The sequence below is a fragment of the Idiotropiscis lumnitzeri genome, chromosome 22 (assembly GCF_059441095.1).
Source record: "Idiotropiscis lumnitzeri isolate Australia: NSW breed Sydney's pygmy pipehorse chromosome 22, RoL_Ilum_1.0, whole genome shotgun sequence".
Classification (NCBI taxonomy): Eukaryota; Metazoa; Chordata; class Actinopteri; order Syngnathiformes; family Syngnathidae; genus Idiotropiscis; species Idiotropiscis lumnitzeri.
Genome location: NC_142412.1, coordinates 3,758,509 through 3,780,068, shown reverse-complemented (window position 1 = coordinate 3,780,068; position 21,560 = coordinate 3,758,509). Strand labels below are relative to the sequence as shown.

At 41.3% G+C, this 21,560-nt stretch overlaps 2 long non-coding RNA genes across 2 annotated transcripts; both read left to right on the top strand.

The window, feature by feature from the left end:
* Nucleotides 1-11,620: 11,620 nt before the first annotated feature.
* On the top strand, nucleotides 11,621-12,872 carry LOC148316148 (uncharacterized). The gene is made up of 2 exons (XR_015840335.1): nucleotides 11,621-11,833; nucleotides 11,911-12,872. It is a non-coding gene; the product is annotated as an uncharacterized LOC148316148 (long non-coding RNA).
* Nucleotides 12,873-17,035: 4,163 nt separating this feature from the next.
* LOC148316147 (uncharacterized) lies at nucleotides 17,036-20,600 on the top strand. The gene is made up of 2 exons (XR_015840266.1): nucleotides 17,036-19,561; nucleotides 19,639-20,600. It is a non-coding gene; the product is annotated as an uncharacterized LOC148316147 (long non-coding RNA).
* The last annotated feature ends 960 nt before the right edge of the window (nucleotides 20,601-21,560 follow it).

Genomic DNA, 21,560 nt, shown 5'->3' with positions numbered 1-21,560 from the left:
GGCCGCGCTCGATGGGAAGAGCGGGCTTCCTCGAGGACCGTTATCCTGCATGTTTTAAATGTTTCGGTGACCAAAGTGGAGCTGCTGAGAAATTGTTTAATTAATTAAGGAAGCTAGCAACATCAGCTTCATCATCAGAGCTACCAATGACGTGCTGCCATCCCCAAAAAACCTCCACCAGTTTCGACTATTTCAGAGCCAATTTAGATTTGCTGTCAGTTTTTACGTCCAATTTGAAGCACCTTCATCGGGATTGATCGAATTTTTTCTAGATGAAAGTGCAAGTGAAAGCGAGAAAAAAAAAAACATGCAGTTCTAATTCATAATTTAAAAAAAAATACATTAAATTAAATTTGTAAAGTTGTTAACAACCGTAGTAGTAGCGCCACCAACTGGTAAAAGCTAATACAAGTAACCTCATCTGGGATCAAAAAGAGTGCTTATATTATCAGATATTTTTTGTTGAATCCTTTTGGGCCGTACCAGAGCTCCGGCCGGCGTGCGTGGCAGTTAAGCCGTAGAGGAGCACCTTCATACGAAACATGCGCGCCTTAGACCGCTCCGCCATCCTGGCGACTGGTAATGCTCGCTTGACTTACCGAAAACATAATTGTCTGCTTTTAATGAATCTGTCAAAGAAAACGATTGTCAAGACCGCAATTTAAGAAAACACGCGACATGTTTCCAGCCAACACCGCTGTAGAGTTGCTCCGGAGCTCTGGTACGGTCCGAACCGCGCGAAACGTCGCCACCGATCGTGTCCGGGGGAACAGAGCTGGGCGGTGTCTGTAAAAATAGATGTTGCAGGCGCGATTCTCGCTCCGGCTATGATGCCGAAGAGGAGCACCTTCCCCGGGCACGGGCGCCACTTTATTTTATTTTTTTGTCACATCACAAAAAAATACAACATGAACTGGGGTGTGCGGAGTTTTATATCCATGCAAGCAGCAAAAACACATTTTATTTACAGGTGAAGGTTTGGATTTTTAGGAGCACTCTGCTAAAACAAAGGAGATTGTCGTCGACTTCAATTTCTTACGGCCGCGTTTATGTTATAGACGTCAAGCCTTTTTACAATCTATAAATGTGGAAATTTACATTGGAAACGTTTACTTTGCATTTATTCCTTGCTCACGTTCATGTGCTCCACAGTGTGGTAAAACATCATTTGGATTTAATTATCATGGATTGGAAAATAATCATAGGTAAGCAGTGAACACACCCTCGTCTATGTTAGAGGGTAAAAAAAAATTACATGCAAACGGAGAATTTAATGAGAAAAAAAATAAGAAAATAAAAGGAAAATGTAAAAACAAAATGTAAAAAGTTTCACTGTAACTTATGGATATGAAATGAGCAATTACAAAATGAGTTTCAAGAATTAAGTGTTAGTAAGGAATATAACTGAATTATAAAATACTTATTCAAGAGCCAACTACTTCAATTTAGATTTGGTCACATGCTTGGTCATAACATCTGCTGCCATGTCATTTGTGGAACAGGAAACTCTTTTGATGACATTTAGCAACTGTTCCGCCCAAGTCGTTATTCATTTTCAAGATTTTTTGTAAATTTAGTGAGATAACGTAATAAAATAAAGGGAAAACGTTATTTCCGACGTTATTTTGGCCTCCCAGTTGGTGGGCATGGGCTTAAACTGGGCAAATGTTGATGAAAATACTATGTTCACACATTTATAAACTAAGTAATATAACTTTAGCATGTGAAAATACGGGGAGAGAGAGAGAGAGAGAGAGAGTGAAATTCATGTTATAACAAAAAAACCAAATTATTATTAAAACCCAGAGTAGATTACTCAACCCACGCCCACCAGGCTAACCTAAGTCCGATGGAGGATGTCAGATTAACTGACAAGCAGCATGTTTTGCGGGTACAATTATTACAAGCAGAAATGGAGCCTCAACAAAAGTATATTTGACATCGACAAATGTAGCCTCCAAAATCTAACGCCAAATTTCATGTCAACAAAAGGACCTTTAGCCGTAGCACCTTAGCAAGCAGGCGACGAGGAGGCGAGTGTCTTTGCTTTCCGCGGATCAACTCGAGATGCTTCTTTGATTCATGACGCGACCGCGGCGAGGTCCCTATTGTTTATGTAGAAATTATTATTAGGGCCCGAGCAAAATGCCGACTCTTTTGGTAGCCTCCGCTGCCTGCGGGAACAAAGAGAGGATTTCTTTTCCAGAATCACAATTTGTCTCTCCATCATCCAGCATGAATGTGTAAATATATATATACATGATTGGTCTTTGCGAGACCTGGTTAAAACCGAATCAGTTTTACCGCTAAATGAGGCTTCGCCCACTATAATATCAGGTGGAACCACAGTATATGAGAGATAATTAGAAAATAGTATGATGCAGTGAATTAATACCTGTCCCAAAGCGGGTCAAATTGCGGCGAAGGAAATCTTAATAACTCTCCTGCACATGCTGCTAAAAATCCAAAACTTCACATGCTGGGTTTAATTCAACCAAAAAATGGTATGGCGGCTTTTATAGTGTTACCCACAAAACCTGACCATTTATAAGTGACTGTGGTTCAGGACGTTGGTTTGAGGGCTGCACTGCTCTCAACGTGAACAAGGGGGTGCTTCAGGGGGCTGTCGGACTTCCTTAAGGAAACCAATGAAGAACGCCACGCATGACGCTTTTTTTTTTCCCCCTCTCTCTCCCCCCCTGTCGGTGGTGACCCAAGTGATGGAACCGCCCGTGCCCGGGGAAGGTGCTCCTCTTCGGCTTACTGTACAGTCTTCCAAAGTGATATGAGCTTTAAAAACACGGGGCATGTTCGCGTCACAGTAAGTTTGGGACGATGACAGTACTGAAGCAACTTCATCAGAAAATGTGATCACAATGTGAAACAAAGAAGAAAAGATGAGAAAGTACAAGTCGAAAAACATGTCTGACAAGAAGCTGCTGTCTGACTGGTAATGGAAATATTGACAGACGATGTTGAAGCTGATTTGTTGTGATGTCGCATACAGCAGAAACAGCAGAGGTGTCATGTTGACTCTGCAAAAACACAAGTGAGGAGTAATAAAAGAGACTTTGGAGACCCAATGTAGAATTTGATTTATTTATACTCACTCAAAGACGAACAAAAAAAAATTCCCTCAAGAGCGAACATGGGACCAGCTCTGTTAATTCATCAGAAGACAGAGAAGGGAAGGCTGCTGCTATGTCAGCCTTGGGCTTGCCTAACATTTAATGCAAGCTCATTCCAGAGGGAAAGACCCCCCAATGTGATATTTCCAGGGCAGGTGTGGGCTTATTCCCCCTGGGTTGGTGCTTGTAAATTGGCGTTCATCCCAGTGGACGAGAATATTTATCCGGGATTTGAACCCGGGACCTCTCGCACCGCTCGATCTTGGACCACACCATGAATGCGTTCATGGGTCTCTTGATGTGGGTACAATTGGACTTTTCAGCACCTTAATAGCCACGCCTTTTGTCAATTGCATTTTAATTACCTTAGGTAAAAATAGATCCATTACAAAAATTGAAAAACCGCAGTTTTCTATGTTGAAAAAAAAAAACAGTTGTTTACTGCATGTACAAAATTTCACGGAGGGAAAAAAAACAGACACCATTGGTAGTTTTGACCGGGAAAAAAAAAATCATTTATTTTTTTCGAACACCTCATGTCTCTTTCAGCGTAAGAATACTATACTGGACAATCAAATTAATGACTTTCCCAGTTTTTCCTTTGATGTTTCCCACTCTAGTTGGAGCTAGAGAATGACGTTTTTTTTCTGTCTTGGAAAAGACCAGAGTGGAGGAAGAGGAAGAGTAAATCACCAGCGGCGAGGCGAGGAAGAGCAGGTCCAGGCCAGATATTTATTTATTTTCCCCCCGTTCCAAATGGGTAACATACCATGAATGTTTATCATAATTTTCTGAGGAATTTTCTGGGTTAGTTAATTTTATTTTCATACTATTATTTTAAAAACGTTATTTCATTAAAATTGAGCATGTATATATATATATATATATATATATATATATATATATATATTAGGGCTGTCAAAATTAAAGCATTAACTCAAGATTATTTTTTTTTGGTGAGAAGAGTAGAATATGTCACGTACTTCAGCAGTCAATTGTTGTTGGTGAATTTATTTGTAATGGAATATTTGGAGTCATTTGGAGTGCTAAAAGAAGCCTTCCTTTGGGCAGAGTATTTATTTATTTATTTATGTGTACAGTGCATCATGCAGATAAAATGTTTGTTGAGAGTGGAAGTCACTTTTTGAAAAAATTAACCTAAAACATAATTGTCTGCTTTTAATGATATATATATATATATATATATATATATATATATATATATTATATAAATATTTTATATAAATATATATATATTAAAAATATATTAAAAAACAGAGATGCAACTCCAATAAGTGCTTTCGCCCCCTAACAGCGATGGGATCAGGTGGACCGGACCTGAGCAGCACACATACATTATAAACGGATCATGATTACTCCTGCAGCCTTCATCTTTTTAAAAATATGTTCTACGTAGCTGACGAAACTGCACCTGTGACATCAAACAGCTCAGAAATAACTTCAAATATACTTTGAATAAAGATCTTTCACAGCATACAGAATTAATAAAATAACATTAATTAATAATGTTGATTTTGTTTATTAAAAAAAAAGTAACTGTGTTGACTGTTGGATGTGGCTGACAATGCTGGACCTGCCTTGTCAAATAGTTCATAGATGACAATCTTAGCTGTCTGGAATATTATAAAATGTTATCTTGTCCCTTAAGGGTTATTAAGTCACAGTTGGGGGTACATGTAAATTCACAAAATATAACGTCAGCATTGGACAAGACTTCGTATCTTTGATGTTAATAAAAATATTTGGGATCATGAAATACGTGAGCGAGACTGATACCCAATCGCCAGGTGCCACACTGCATCCCCAATTTTGTACAGTGCTTGGCAAATGTTCTTATCATACTGCCTCATTTTTCACTTTCCATTTTAATTATTTCGTTAATTAACTGAAATAACCTTGGTCCGACCTTCGGGTGAATTCAAAAGTAAACAACCGCACTGTTGTTGTTGTTGTTGTTTTTTTTTTGGTCTTCGAGTGACCAATCTCGACTAATCATCATACCGTCGCTCCCCCCTCGATCGATCGACAATAGGAACATTAAACTATGGCGCGAGAAATAATCGCATTGGCGCTAAACAGCTCCACCTTGGCGCTTTTGTCTTCCTCGGTAATTGAAGCGACCCGCTGGGAGCGCGAGCTGCTTTCTGCAAGGATAAACCTTTTTGCTTTTTAATGAAAGACCAATCAGGTTGCCAAGCTCTCTTGTTGCTTCTCCCTTGATCAATGTCGGCTTCTTTATGTTTTTGTTCCACTAACCTGCTCCCCCGAGCTAATTAAGCTTCCGCTCGGTCGTGCGCCGGAGCTTCTGGCTTCACATCACACCTCGCCGTTACCGATGCTGCAACATTCACTTTTTACGTATGGGCAACTTAGAGTCTTCAGTTAACCTATCATTATATATGCATAACCCAAGTCTGATAAATAAATATCCCTGCAAATGGCTTATTTACACGTGACCAAAAGTGGAGCACTACTGTCATTAGTGGTTGTGGCTTTTAGACACAACCGCACCTTGATGGACCAATTCGAGTTGAGTTAAATTCCTTCATTGTTGTTGCTGAGCCTTGCTTGGGAAACTTACGGCCCCTGTAGACTGTCTGTGTGCGTGTGTGTGTGTGTGATTAAAAATGTGTTGCCGTTTTTGGCTGGGTTCATCCAAAATTTTATTCTCTCACAAACTGAGAAAATAGGTCGATTCACGTAAGCTGGCTCCCCGTTTCATCGGTCCCAGCAATTTGGATGATAGTAGGAGACCCAAGAATACTAATTTTAGTGTTCTATGTGGGTGGATATATTAACAGGAAAGGTCAGATAACACAACATGATGGCAGTGGAAAACCGGAAGTGACGTCACGAAGCCGGAAGTGACAAAATCTGAAGAATCCATCATTTAATGCAGGGGTGGGCACACTAAGGCCTGGGGGGCCACGTGCGACCCGGATTATTCTTCATTCTTCTCTACCCTTATCTCGATTCCGTTCATGTGATATGTATATGCCTCGGCCGCGCCCGGCCCGTACGGAACGCAATACTATTGCAATATAACGCAATAGCTTTGCGTAAATCTCAAAGAAATAACCCTACTCACAAGAGCAATAAGAGCTCGTATAAGAACTGTCTGCATTTGCTTGTCGTCGGACGTAAACGCCGAACGCTCGGGCATTTTTTCATTTTGCCGACTGTGCAGCCGAGTGTCACTCGACTGACTTGAGTGCAAGTATCTATTCGTTATGGGTCAACAATAAAAACAACTAGCAAGGTAACACACACTTACAGACAATAGACTGTGGCCGCCTTAACGTGCATGTAATCATGCCAAAAAAAAAGCATCCTTGCTTACGGCGATATGAACCACGAATGGGGATTTATTCAAGTAGAACAACGTAGAAATTCCCTGAAGGCACAGGTGTTCGGCCTGACTTTCACGAACGCCGGGCCGTCAATTAAAGGGGACGTCAAGTCAAAAATTGAGTCTGATTGTGATAATTACTTTAATAAATAGTTTACGTCTTATGCGAAATATGTGTTAAGTAGTAACATCCGCCCGCTTTTCGCCTAGATTACGCGCTCCTGGCAAAGCCATTACAAAACATGATACACACTGATCCAATGGCATCTGCTATCACTGATGCAATAAACATGGGTAGATACTGCCCGCGTTGCCTGAGATCGCCTTTTTCGGTCCCAAAACTATGCAAAAAAAACATGTTCCACGGGGTCCCACGCGCCCACCGCTGACCCTTGCTACTTGGCGGTTCACCTTTCGCGGGTTCAGTGTTTCGCGGGTTGTAGGTTTCAAATTCCAGCGCCAGGATTATATCTTTCAGATATTATACTGCATGTAAGTTTAACCGAATGGAAGCTCCCGGAGGAGGAGGGCATGCTCGCGACACAGTAAGCCGAAGAGGAGCACCTTCCCCGGGCACGGGCGGTGCCCGGGCGGAAGAGGTGCTCCAATTCGGCTTAACTGTGACACACGCCCACCCTCCTCCCCCGGAGCTTCACTTATTAAATGTTTTCTAAAATGTAATGAACTATCACATTAATCTAAATGTAGTTTATTCAATTAAATGGAATTCACTACCTACATATTTCTTGGGTCAAATTTGACCAGTTTCATCGCCGCGGTCGTTGCTCGGGCCCCAATAATAATTTCTACACAAAGTCCATTGTGGTGACCCGCCCCCTTTTAACATGGTTTTATTCATTTAATTTTTTTCAAGTTTGATGGGCCGGATTAAAACGTCTATGGGCCGCATGTGGCCCCCGGGCCGTAGTTTGCTCACACCTGGTCTAAACGGTCTGAACGCCACGCCTTTTGCCAAAACGTCACAAAATTCGGCAGAGAGTAAGATCATTGTCTTGAGTCTTTTCTGACTAATTTTCAGTCGGATTCGTCAAAAGGGCACCGTGCAGTACGTGAAAATCAAAATACTCTTTTTTCAATGGAGTTTGGTGATGTGGTGTGCACATCCTCTGCTCTCACCCCAACTACTTTCATGTCGGAATTCCCCACTGGGTCATTGCAGGCATTCCGGACACTGCTCAAATCTATTTTTTTTTCTGAATTCTCAAGTGACTTTCCGCTTTTGTGTGTGCCAATCAGGCTGGTCAGACGGCGCTGATGCTCGGCGTAAGCCACGGCCGCATGGAGATGGTGCGGAATTTCCTTGGCAACCGCGCCATGTTTTTGTGGTTCAATAAAAAAAGACGCACGGGTGCTGAAATCGGGGCGAGCTCGCATTCATTCTGGGGACAATGCGGACTAACGGCCAGACGCCTTGACCACCTTCCCCAGCATTGGCGATGAGCAACAAATTTGTCCCACTGCAATTTTGTTCTAAAAATGACAATTTTTAAGGCTGGGCGGCGGGGGGGTTATGGATAGGAATTGCTTCATCTCGCTTTGCACACACTCGACATACATTTTTAATGTAATGTATATGTGTATTTTTTTTTAAACTACATCCTTTACCTTTAACGATGCAGCTAATGAAGTGTCTTTTGTGAGTTATCATTATTTTTGAAGTGTTCAAATTGGGTTGTTTTTTGGTGGGTGATTTTATTGTGACGCGTTTTAATTGTACATGATCTTTATTGTATAGTGGATTGGGACCATGGAATATGGGGAATTTGCGCTTTCAATAAACGGATTGATCGGTGGATGAATAGATGGCATATTGATGAAGAGCTAACTTTTTGGTACATAATATTTTCAATACTATTATCATATTACAGGCAAAACTGAATCTTTTGTACTGTACTGCAAAGTGACCTGTCAATGTTTATTTCGATCATCTCGGGAAGCCAGTATGGTGTGTTTTGATCTTAAGAGAATAAACCCTGTGGGGCGGCCGGAAACCCCCCACCGCACTGGCGGGGGCGGCCGGGCTCGCAAAGGATTATTGGCTGCCCTCTCCCCTCCCTGTCGGACATCTACACCGCCCGGTGCCTCACAACTTTTCTAAAATAAATTTGCCTTATGCCGATACTTGACAAAAGTTGCTGACTTTCCGCGTGACCAAAAACGGGAAGCGAATTAGTCAGTTCCGAAAACACGCTCTTTTCTCCAATGAGAAACATTTTTCCTTTTATAGACTTAAATACGATTCCCAGAAAGTTCCCAGCTTTGAAAATTCCCAGCATCCTTCAACCTAAAAGCAGAGAACCTTCTTGTTCCTCACCTCTTGCAGCAGGTCGCCTTGCTCAATGGCCTTGAGCACGTTCTTCTTGGACGTCTTTTTTAAACAGTATAATGCCGTCATAGTCAGTTTAACGCTGCTGAGATCACAAATGACGTAGGTGTAGAGGGCGTATAGACCTTTGTAATAACGTTTTTAAATGTGTAGCGAGTTAGCGTTTTGGCAACTGGTAATGCTCTCTTGACTGTGTTTGCTTTGTTCTTGCTTGGTAGTTTCAATGGCTTTTTTTAAATGGCTCGCCATGGCCCTCGAGAAAAGTTAAAAAAAAGTCACACCCTCATGGAACATCAGCTGATAAAGACGGGTCTGACAATTATTTTGAGGCAAAACCAAGAGGTCGAACCGCCCGTGCCCGGGGAAGGTGCTCCTCTTCGGCTTACTGTGACGCGAGCATAGAGTCAATCAAATTGGGTCCGATCAACGAGACTCTGGAGAGGTGAAGAGAGGTTCTTCAAATTAAAAGCAATTATTGTCCGAAACGCCACGGTAAGTGGTTCCGACGGGAGATTCATATGAATGTTGAAGTCGCCCATGATATATTATCCGCATGAGTTACCAAATCAGCCACAAATTCAGAAAATTGGTCTCCAAATGGAGGCGTGGGTTCAAGTCCCACTCCTGACAAATACTTTTGTTTGAATTTAAGGGGATCATGACTCATTAAACCACATTTACGTGAAGTGCCGGGAACCGCGAGTCACCTTTACGTCTCCTGAAATAGTATATTTTCTTTGAAATAATATTGCGATGACGACCTTTTCTCTGATTTTGTTTATGTTAGGATATGATAATGTGCTGTACTGCAGAGGGCAGTGCTGAATATTTTGTTATCTTCCTCGATCCGGCTTGTGTCAGTTTTCTCAGCTCCACACCATGGTGAGGACGAACTGACTGGAGTCAGCACGAGGGACACGACACAGACACAGACAATAACAGCACGTTTACACCCTCGCTATTTGTAGAAAAAAAGATTTCATAACACAAGTTGTCACCGGCACTCAAGTCGGTGAACTTCTCGGCAATCATGAGCGACAGCTTTAGCCCATGAATGAGATTCCCAGATATTAAAAGGCTCAGCATTTAGACTAAAAATCAGGCCCAGTAACAACTTTTCCCGACTTCCTGTAAAACCTAGCTCATTGCTGAGTTGTTCTTCACTCACAATGCTGTTTTGCGAGGTTAGGGTGGTCTCGTGTGTGTGTGAGAGCATTTTTGATTCCACTTGGCGGCTTGCGCGCCGGAAAAAACACTTAAGATACTTCCTGAGCGCACGAGCGAGCGTCTCGTCAATCCAAAATCTCCACAAGGCTGACTCGGGCGCTGACTGGCAACTCGAGTGGATTTGCAAAACAAATCGTAACAAGTAAACGTGAGTTTATTAGCCACTAACCACTTGGCAAAACATCCAAGATGACAACTCAATGGCCAGCGCCACTCAGAAAGAAAGACATGACTAAAATCGGAGTCAGACTTGACGCAGTTTGTTATTTTCTACAACAGGGGTGGGCAAACTTTTTGATTGGCGGGCCACAATGGGTTCTAAAAGTTGACGGAGGGGCCGGATCAGGAGCCGACGGATGGCAAGTGACTCATCTGTTTACTTTGGCCAAACATGTGTCTCTCATGCCATCAATATACCCAAAAAAAATGAAAATAACACAAAAGCCACTCAGCCTTAGGAGACCTACAATTACTAAAACGGTGAAGTGTTAGCAATGGCAACTTTAAGAAGAAGCTTGGTGAAGTGATTCATGCAAGTCCTCAATGTACGGGACATGTTTACCGTAGCGCCGGTGCTGCCCTCCGGTTGGTCACGAGTAGCTCTGTGACAAAGATAGGTGAACAAAAATGCATTATTTGCAGCGAATAAATCATTTTTGGACCAATTGGGAGAAACCCATGTGCAAGTACAATTCCTTTAACATTCTTGATATTGCAAAGAATGCAGGAATACAATGGAAATAACAAAATAATATAATAACTGAATGAAAAAATGGATTAGTCTTGCTGCTAACTGACACATGAACAATCCCTCCCTTTATTGCGTTTCGTAAACACTCACTGTTATTTTGGTTGACATTCAGTTATTTCCATTGTATTTTCTCTGTTATCTTTGTATGTCGTGCGCTAATAAGTTACGTTTTTTTTTTGTTTGGAAAAAAAAAAGAAACACAGAGGACACAGCTAGTACCGTTCAAGGCGCTCAGACATCAGATATGTTTGGTTGGCCTCCATAATGAAGGTGAGCTGACTGACAAAGTCCTCGGGCTGGATGACACCCTCAAGGCGGCCGACGACTGTCATCTTGCGGTCCTTCAGCACGATCATGGCCAGGAATGGATAAGTGTTCTCCCGCAATGCTTGGGAAACTAAATGGGATGGACAAAAGCATTTGCAAAAATTGGACGTGTACACACAATAGGACTGGCAAAAAAAATAAAAATGAAATAAAACTAAATGTGAACTGTTTCGTGCGCGATTTTCAAAACATGCCTCATTGGCTCCCTGTAAAATGTTCACAAAGCTCCTTCAGCTGTACATTTGAAATTTTCAACTGATCCCCAAGATCAGATGACTCCTCAGCTATCTCCGATTTTTATCATAATTACAGGATTTATTGAGAATATTGAAAGTTTTGTTTGATAAAAAAAAAGTTTGAAATTCAGGAGAGGGAATTGAGATCAGGAAGGTTTTTTTTATCATCAAAGCAGAGAGATGCAAGACAGGTGTAACCCAGTAGAGAAAACGCCATTTTATTTTGAAAAAACATTTATTGTGTTAAGAGGAAGTGTATATCTCTCGTCTACTTGATTTCCTGTTTGGAGTGTCATTCATCTGATTATGACTTTCTGATTCGTCAAAGTCAAGTTGTCCCGCCTTCTCGAGACGCTATCTCGAGATTAGCTGTGTATATCGTTCTTTTACGCCTGGACGCCCTACTGAAAGGTTGCGTGACGATATCTAATGCTAATGTGCCGTTCGGTGAGTGAAATACTTATTGAAGTTGATATAAATGTGACCAATAATAAAATGTTAATTGGGAAATGTTTTATCTCAAGTGTGGATACCAGTGAGAACTGAGGGTCTGTGACAAATCGACCGTGTTCGTACTTGAACGTCGTCTGGGTGAGTCGCCATGCACTTGCTATGGACTGTCGTAAAAACGTTTATGTGAGGCTAACGCTAAGCTAACGTTAAGCTAATGCTAATCGCGAGTGGAAATGTACTGCTTGTTTACAGTGAAAGAGTTGATTTTACTTGTTTTAAGGTCTTTCTAAAGCAAGGTTTATGTTGACAAACAAATGTATAACTGCTCATTTTGATGTAATATGTGTTAAAAGTGAAATGTTGAATTGACTCAGTTATGTTTGTTATACAATTATTTCTTTATTGAAGTGATTGATATGTAAACCATAAAACATGGTTATTGAGAAATTGGACATATTGAGAAATGTGTTTATTGTTAGCTCATGAGTTCATTTCATGTGTTACAATGACAATTTGGAAAACATGCATGTAAATTAATAACTGTTATAAATGTGATATTTAGATGCAGTATTTATGATAATTGAAAACTATAGAGCTATAGCGACTGATAAGACTGGAAAGTGATGATAGACTTATTAGCTGCATACAATAATTTCATTATTGTTATGCAGGCTGGGTTTTTTGTCTTGGCATTAAACCAAGATCCGAAACTGAATGGATTCTCCTTTGATGGAGATGGCGAGCCTGAGCCCAGAACCACATCTGCGATAAAGGAACCACAGTCTTCACCAACTTCTTTGTGAACATCACGTGGTAACACACCTAATTACCACCACGACAAGACTTTTTTCCCCAAGACTACCGGAAAGAACATTGACTGACTTAAACAAAATATTACTGAGCTCAGTAGGACTTTGGGATTATTATTTCTAATTTTTGGGATTTGTGATTTATTTTATGTATATGATGCCGGCTGTGAATTTGTAAATAATTGTTTTGTTTTCCATGTTAATACAGTTATTGTTGTTGCTCATTTCTGCCTCCAGCTATTTCATTCACACACCTATCAATTATCACTATTGTAGCCTTCGAGAATCTAGAGTCTGGTCCAATTTATTAAATATCAAACTAACACTATCTTTAAGTAATCGGGGGTTACAGTAAGTTTTGGCGAGCCAGCCAGGAGCATTTTCTCGTAATACATAAGCTCGAATATATTTCCAAATGGATATTATTGAACAGCAATCTGTTAAAATTCCAAACTCGGTGATTGTCATTGGAATAGCTGGAGATGAGCAATGTGATGAGGTGGTGGAATTCCTTAAACAATATGGGTCAATTGCAAGAGCCATAAAAGTAGATGATGTTAATTCCAAGTATTGCGGTAGCGTAATTGTGGAATACAACTCAGGAGCCGCTGTCGACTCTATTGATCCTTTGCCATTGATACATGTATCGGACAGCGGGGTTAGCTCGAAGATACAGTCTCTTGCGAGTGTTTATACACAAAGTATTGGGAAAAACACAACGAAAGCATATCTTAGTGATATTCAAAACCTTGCCAAGATGAGTGGTAGAGACTATGCAGAAGTCCTGAAAGACATGATGTCAGAGATAAACGATTCAATTAGAGATCTTCCAGAACCATTCAAACAAAATTATTTACCTGACAATCCGCCTGTAACTCTGTCAGTAGAACCACAGCCCTCGGTAGTTGAGAGTAACATTGGAGGTGCACGCCAGACCGTTACTAACCGATCACTTTGCAAGCCAACAATTTCAGAACAAGATTTAAATCCCCCAGAAGTTCAACGTGTTGTAGTTGAACACATAGTAAAAAGAGATGACTTTTCAGGGCCACAATTCTCACAGAAGCTGAGAGCTTTTTCAGGGAAGGATCCTCGTCCTAATTATGAGCCAGATTATGATACTTGGCGCTCTAGTGTAGAACTAGTCATGACAGATCCCTCAGTGTCGCAACAGCAACAGACCCGGAAAATCATTGAGAGTCTTCTACCCCCTGCTGCTGATGTCATAAAGCACCTGAACCTCAACAGCTCACCTGCTGAATACCTCCAGTTGTTGGATTCAGCATTCGGAACAGTACAAGATGGAGGAGAACTATTCGCTAAGTTTCTTGACACATATCAAGATACTGGAGAGAAGCCATCCTCATATTTGCAACGCCTACAAGGAGCTTTGACGCTCACTGTAAAACGGGGTGGTGCCGCTAGCGATGATTTTGAAAGACTGCTACTCACACAGTTTTGTCGAGGTTGTTGGGATAATTCCCTTTTAATAGACCTCCAGTTAAAACGAAAGAGAACAAATCCCCCAACGTTTGCTGACCTATTGTTCTTGTTGCGCACCGAAGAAGATCAACATGCTACCAAAACTATGCGAATGAGACAGCATCTGGGAAGTGCAAAGCAAAAGGTGACTTCTCATGTGCAAATAGCCGAACCCGTCACTGAAAATGATAGCAACATTGCTACTCTGAATTCAATTACAAAAGAACTTTCAAGCCAAGTTGCGGAAATCCAGAGTCAGCTGGTGAAGCTAACTGCCAAAACACAGAAAAGAAAATCTCGAAATGCAAAGAATGTACCCGAACCGAAACAAGACAAACTAAAACTGAAAGTGAATACAAAAGAACCCATTGGACAAACCAACAATACTCAAACGAAAGCACCTAAACCGTGGTATTGTTTCCAATGTGGTGAAGATGGCCACATAAAGCCAACCTGTGAAAATGAACCAAATGCCGCTTTAGTGGCAGAGAAGCGGAAAATTTTTAAAGAAAACCAAAGGAAGTGGGAAGCTGAAAATCCTTCAGCTGCTACTGCACATTTAAACTAAGTACAGTCTCTGTTGAGGGGCAAATGGAGACTGTTGCCAGACAATCACGTCCCACGAAAGAAAAGCACAACGCTAACCTTAAACAGTCTTTGGCTAAGCAGCAAAAATGCAGCTTGCCAAAAGGCCTAGTTGGTTCAAAATGTACCGCTACTGTTAGCATTTCAGGTGTTAATGTTAACTGTCTTCTTGATTCTGGATCACAAGTGACCACAGTCACAGAGTCGTTTTTCAAACAGAACCTTCCTGAACAAACCCTTTATCCACTCTATGACCTTTTAGAGGTAGAGGGCGCTGCAGGACAGCCTGTACCTTATTTAGGTTACATAGAAATGACTGTTACCTTTCCAAAAGATATTTTAGGGACAGTGATTGATATACCAACGTTAGCTCTAGTTGTTCCGGATATACACCCAAATAGTCAGACACCATTGTTAGTTGGAATGAATGTTCTTGATGTTCTTTATGAGATTTATTTAGACGTCAAGACTATTGAGCACCTACCTGTTCCTTATGGGTTCAGAGCACTTCTGAAGACTCTTGAAATCAGACACATACAACACAAAGATGGCAACATTGGGTTTGTCACCCTGGCAGGAAAAACAACTGCTGTTGTCCCAGCTGGTCGCTGTGTCGTCCTGGAGGGATCTGCTAATGTTCAATGCACATCAGTTGATTCATGCGCTATAATTGAACATCCAACTCAATCTTTCCTACCAGGTGGCCTTTGTGTGAAGAGTTGTCTGATAACTCTTTCTTCCCGAGCTCCATACAAAGTTCCTGTTGTGATCACCAACGAGACAGACCAAGATGTGACCATTCCATCTACCTGCGTGATCGGAGAGCTTGGAGCGTTCCGTTGTGTTGTCTCGCAGCATAATGTCACAAATTCGACAGAGCCACCCATGAACAAAGAGGCGTCTCTGACTTTCAACTTTGGAGATTCCCCAATACCTCAGAATTGGAAGGAGAGAATAACCAAACAACTCTCTGATATTCCAGAGGTATTTGCTCACCATGACCTTGATTTTGGGTGTACTAGTAAAGTGAAACACTCCATCAAACTTCTTGATCCAACTCCCTTTAAGCATCGTGCACGCCCCATTCACCCCCAAGATCTGGAAGCAGTCCGTAAACACCTTCAAGAACTGCTTTCTGCCGGTGTGATAAGAGAGTCACAGTCACCCTACTCCTCTCCGATTGTCGTGGTGAGGAAGCGGAACAATGACGTCCGTCTATGTATAGACTTCCGCAAACTTAACTTGCAAACAGTTAAGGACTCATATGCCCTTCCAAACCTGGAGGAGACCTTCTCAGCGCTTTCGGGATCCAAATGGTTTACAGTCCTTGATCTCAAATCTGGTTATTACCAGATTGAAGTTGAAGAAGCAGACAAAGAGAAAACCGCATTTGTCACTCCACTTGGGTTCTGGGAATTTAACCGGATGCCCCAAGGTGTAACCAACGCACCAAGCACCTTTCAACGATTAATGGAACGTTGTGTTGGTGACATGAACTTGAAGGAAGTACTTGTATTTTTGGATGATTTAATCATCTTTTCAAGTACTCTTGAGGAACATGAACGACGTCTCATGCGAGTACTTCAACGTCTGAAAGAGTATGGACTGAAATTATCATCCGAAAAATGCAAATTTTGCCAAACAACAGTGCGTTACCTTGGTCATGTAATCTCAGAGAATGGTGTTGAAACAGATCCCGAGAAGATTCAGGCCTTAAAAACCTGGCCAAGACCCACAAACCTCAAAGAGTTGAGGTCCTTTTTAGGATTTTCTGGCTACTATAGACGTTTCATAAAGGGATACTCATCTATAGTGCGCCCACTTAATGACCTGACACGAGGATACCCACCATTCAGCAAAAAGTCCAAAGAAAAAGAATCAAATCATACCTATTATGATCCCAAACTGCCATTTGCCAGCCGATGGACACCTGACTGTCAAAGAGCTTTTGATTCCATCATTGAAAAGCTAACAACAACCCCGATCTTAGGTTTTGCAGACCCAAAGCTACCTTATTTGCTTCATACCGACGCCAGTACGACAGGCTTAGGAGCAGCACTCTATCAAGAGCAGGAAGGTCGGCTTCGGGCCATAGCATTTGCCAGTCGAGGGTTGTCCAGAAGTGAAGCACGCTATCCAGCTCATAAGTTAGAGTTTTTAGCGCTCAAGTGGTCAGTGACAGAAAAGTTTCACGATTATTTGTATGGTGGTAACTTTACTGTGGTGACGGATAGTAATCCACTCACATATATATTAACCTCTGCTAAATTAGATGCAATGGGATACAGATGGCTTGCTGCTTCGTCAAACTACAACTTTAAACTGCAGTATAGAGCAGGCAAACAGAATTGTGATGCTGATGGACTTTCCCGACGTCCTCATGGAGATCTTGTCAATGATGCACAGTCAAGGAAAGAGCAAGAACGAGTGAGCCAGTTTGTCGAACGTCATTTAGCCGACGACATGTCAGAGCTTGTTGATACAGAAGTTATGCAAGCAATTTGTCAGAACCATCTCATTAAAGCCAAGAACCCCAATAACTACGGTGATGTCACACTTGTGGAGACATTTACCATCTCAGCAAGTGCAATCCCTGACGCCTACAGTTCCGAAGAATTACATGGTCTGCCAACACTTCCTGCTTTGTCCACCTCTGAAATTAAAGACCGACAAAGAGCTGACTCAACGATCAGTCAAGTGATTGCGCAGATCGAATTTGGTCAAACACCCCCTCCAACCTCCCGGAGGGAATTACCGGATCTTCCTCTCTTACTCAGAGAACTAAATAAATTGGAATTGCATGATGACGTGTTATACAGAAAACGACGAGATGGAGACCAAGTGACTTATCAACTTGTTCTTCCTGAAGAACTCAGATCATCTGCACTTCAGAGTTTACACAATGATATGGGCCACTTGGGTATTGACAGAACCCTTGATCTGATCAGAAGCCGATTCTATTGGCCTCGGATGGCAACAGATGTTGAGCACAAAATAAAAACATGTGATCGCTGTATCCGTAGAAAGAGTCCTCCTGAGAGAGCAGCTCCTTTGGTCAACATCGCCACCATGCGACCGTTAGAGTTGGTTTGCATGGACTTCCTCAGTCTAGAGCCGGACAGCAGTAACACAAGTAACATTCTTGTGATGACAGATCATTTTACTAAATTTGCCCTTGCAGTGCCCACACCAAATCAAAAGTCCAAAACCGTCGCCAAGTGCTTGTGGGACCAGTTTATCGTTCACTATGGCATACCTGAACGTCTTCATAGTGATCAGGGTCCTGATTTTGAGGCAAAACTTATCAAAGAATTGTGTGAAATTTCTGGCATAAAGAAGATACGGACTACTCCATACCATCCACGGGGTAATCCCGTTGAAAGATTTAATCGAACGTTACTCAGTATGCTGGGAACTCTTGAAGACAAACAAAAGTCCCATTGGAAAGAGTATGTTATGCCCTTGGTGCACGCATACAATTGCACGCGCAATGATGTGACAGGATATAGTCCATATGAATTGATGTTTGGTAGGAAACCCAGATTGCCAGTCGATCTTGCATTTGGACTACCCTTGAACAAAGATCAGAAGATATCCCATTCACAATACATTCAAAGTCTCAAAACACGACTGGAAGAAAGTTACAAGATAGCTTCAAGAAATGCACAAAAAGTAGCAGATAAAAACAAGGCCAGATTTGATCGTAAAATCTCTGTCTCTGAACTTGAAATCGGGGACAGGGTTTTGGTGAGAAACGTGCGACTGCGTGGCAAGCATAAACTTGCAGATAAATGGGAAACTGACATTCATGTTGTTGTGAAACGAGCAGGGAACTTACCGGTTTACACAGTCAAACCAGAGTCGAAGCAAGGTCCTTTACGAACCCTACACAGAGACCTTTTGCTTCCGTGCAGTTTTCTTCCTGTTGCCACAGCAGACCGACCTGAACCGACACCTGTTAGTCGTCCAAAAACCCGCCTAACGACTGCAACAGAAATTCCTGATGCTGATGAATCTGATCAACCTGACAACGATGTTATGATTCCATGGATTGATGATTCCCAATGCCAGGAGATTGCCAGAATTATCACTGTGCGTGACTATCCGACAACCCCAGATGCAACAAAATCCTTGGATACAACACCAACATTGGACAGAAACTTTCCTGAAAACATTGGAACTGAGAACCTGGATAACGGAAATGGAGATGGGGATGAAACTTTGGAAAATGTTCCAGATGCTATCAACAGTGAAGTTGAAAGTGGAAATTCCCCTCTGACTCCTGACATACCTGAGGAATCCAAATCACCTGCAAGTACTCCTGAGGATTCAGTTGAGGAACAAACTATTGACTTATCCAAGAAACTGGACTATGATGATCCTATGACCACTCAACCATTGAGGCGATCAGAGAGAGATAGAAGACCGCCAATGAGATTAGACTATCCTAATTTAGGGAATCCCCTAGTGACAGTTGTAAAGTCTTTATTTCACGGTTTAACTTCTGCTTTCACCGACTCCCTAAATAATCCAAATGAACAATATTTGCGAAACATGCATCGGGACATGCATGGTATTTTACAGGGGAGGGTGTAACCCAGTAGAGAAAACGCCATTTTATTTTGAAAAAACATTTATTGTGTTAAGAGGAAGTGTATATCTCTCGTCTACTTGATTTCCTGTTTGGAGTGTCATTCATCTGATTATGACTTTCTGATTCGTCAAAGTCAAGTTGTCCCGCCTTCTCGAGACGCTATCTCGAGATTAGCTGTGTATATCGTTCTTTTACGCCTGGACGCCCTACTGAAAGGTTGCGTGACGATATCTAATGCTAATGTGCCGTTCGGTGAGTGAAATACTTATTGAAGTTGATATAAATGTGACCAATAATAAAATGTTAATTGGGAAATGTTTTATCTCAAGTGTGGATACCAGTGAGAACTGAGGGTCTGTGACAAATCGACCGTGTTCGTACTTGAACGTCGTCTGGGTGAGTCGCCATGCACTTGCTATGGACTGTCGTAAAAACGTTTATGTGAGGCTAACGCTAAGCTAACGTTAAGCTAATGCTAATCGCGAGTGGAAATGTACTGCTTGTTTACAGTGAAAGAGTTGATTTTACTTGTTTTAAGGTCTTTCTAAAGCAAGGTTTATGTTGACAAACAAATGTATAACTGCTCATTTTGATGTAATATGTGTTAAAAGTGAAATGTTGAATTGACTCAGTTATGTTTGTTATACAATTATTTCTTTATTGAAGTGATTGATATGTAAACCATAAAACATGGTTATTGAGAAATTGGACATATTGAGAAATGTGTTTATTGTTAGCTCATGAGTTCATTTCATGTGTTACAATGACAATTTGGAAAACATGCATGTAAATTAATAACTGTTATAAATGTGATATTTAGATGCAGTATTTATGATAATTGAAAACTATAGAGCTATAGCGACTGATAAGACTGGAAAGTGATGATAGACTTATTAGCTGCATACAATAATTTCATTATTGTTATGCAGGCTGGGTTTTTTGTCTTGGCATTAAACCAAGATCCGAAACTGAATGGATTCTCCTTTGATGGAGATGGCGAGCCTGAGCCCAGAACCACATCTGCGATAAAGGAACCACAGTCTTCACCAACTTCTTTGTGAACATCACGTGGTAACACACCTAATTACCACCACGACAAGACTTTTTTCCCCAAGACTACCGGAAAGAACATTGACTGACTTAAACAAAATATTACTGAGCTCAGTAGGACTTTGGGATTATTATTTCTAATTTTTGGGATTTGTGATTTATTTTATGTATATGATGCCGGCTGTGAATTTGTAAATAATTGTTTTGTTTTCCATGTTAATACAGTTATTGTTGTTGCTCATTTCTGCCTCCAGCTATTTCATTCACACACCTATCAATTATCACTATTGTAGCCTTCGAGAATCTAGAGTCTGGTCCAATTTATTAAATATCAAACTAACACTATCTTTAAGTAATCGGGGGTTACACAAGCATGTCAAATATTGGACAATCAAATTAATGACTGCCCTACGTTCGAATTTATGTCAGTCAAAATATTTTGACTCCATATTTGCAGCTCCGCGCTTCTGTTATTTCCGTCCAAAATAAATAATTACTTTTATCACTTTATAGACCCTTTGACTCTGATGTCACGTTTGTGCGCAAAATTAAGGCAACCATGTTCGAGGGCAAGCAGTCAAGGACACAAAGTCGAGTGAGTGAGACAATAGAGGCGATTACCTGTGAAGTCTATGGTTGCAACAGTCGGTCAACTAGCGATAAGAAATCATTCTTTCTGATAACAGCAGTGATTGTAAACCAGGGGGGAAAAAACAAATATTAACTCTTCGACGTGACCACTTTTCACCATCAAAACATACAAGAACTTACTCTGATCACTTTATGTCAGGTAATTGTTTTCCGTTTTATATGTAGTGGGATTAACTCTTGATTGTTGGATTGTTGTTGCTGATTTTGGAAGTTCATTCGGATCTTTCCCTCCAACTAACTTCAGTTTTCTTCAAATCGCCTTTGAACCGCCCGTGCCCGGGGAAGGTGCTCCTCTACGGCTTAACTGCCACGCACGCTGGCCGGAGCATTTACAGCACGAAAAAAACAAACTTTTATAACAGCTAAACCAAACGTTTCCAATGTAAATTTCCACATTTATATAGTTTTTGTCAATGTCAGGGGTAAACCTGTCTTTTCTGTCAATGTCCACGGTCCATAAAACTGTGCTTGTGTCTTGGCTCTAATAAGCAATCACTGACCACTGCAAAAGGGAAAACCACATCATGGACCGTTCACCGCGTTCTCCTGC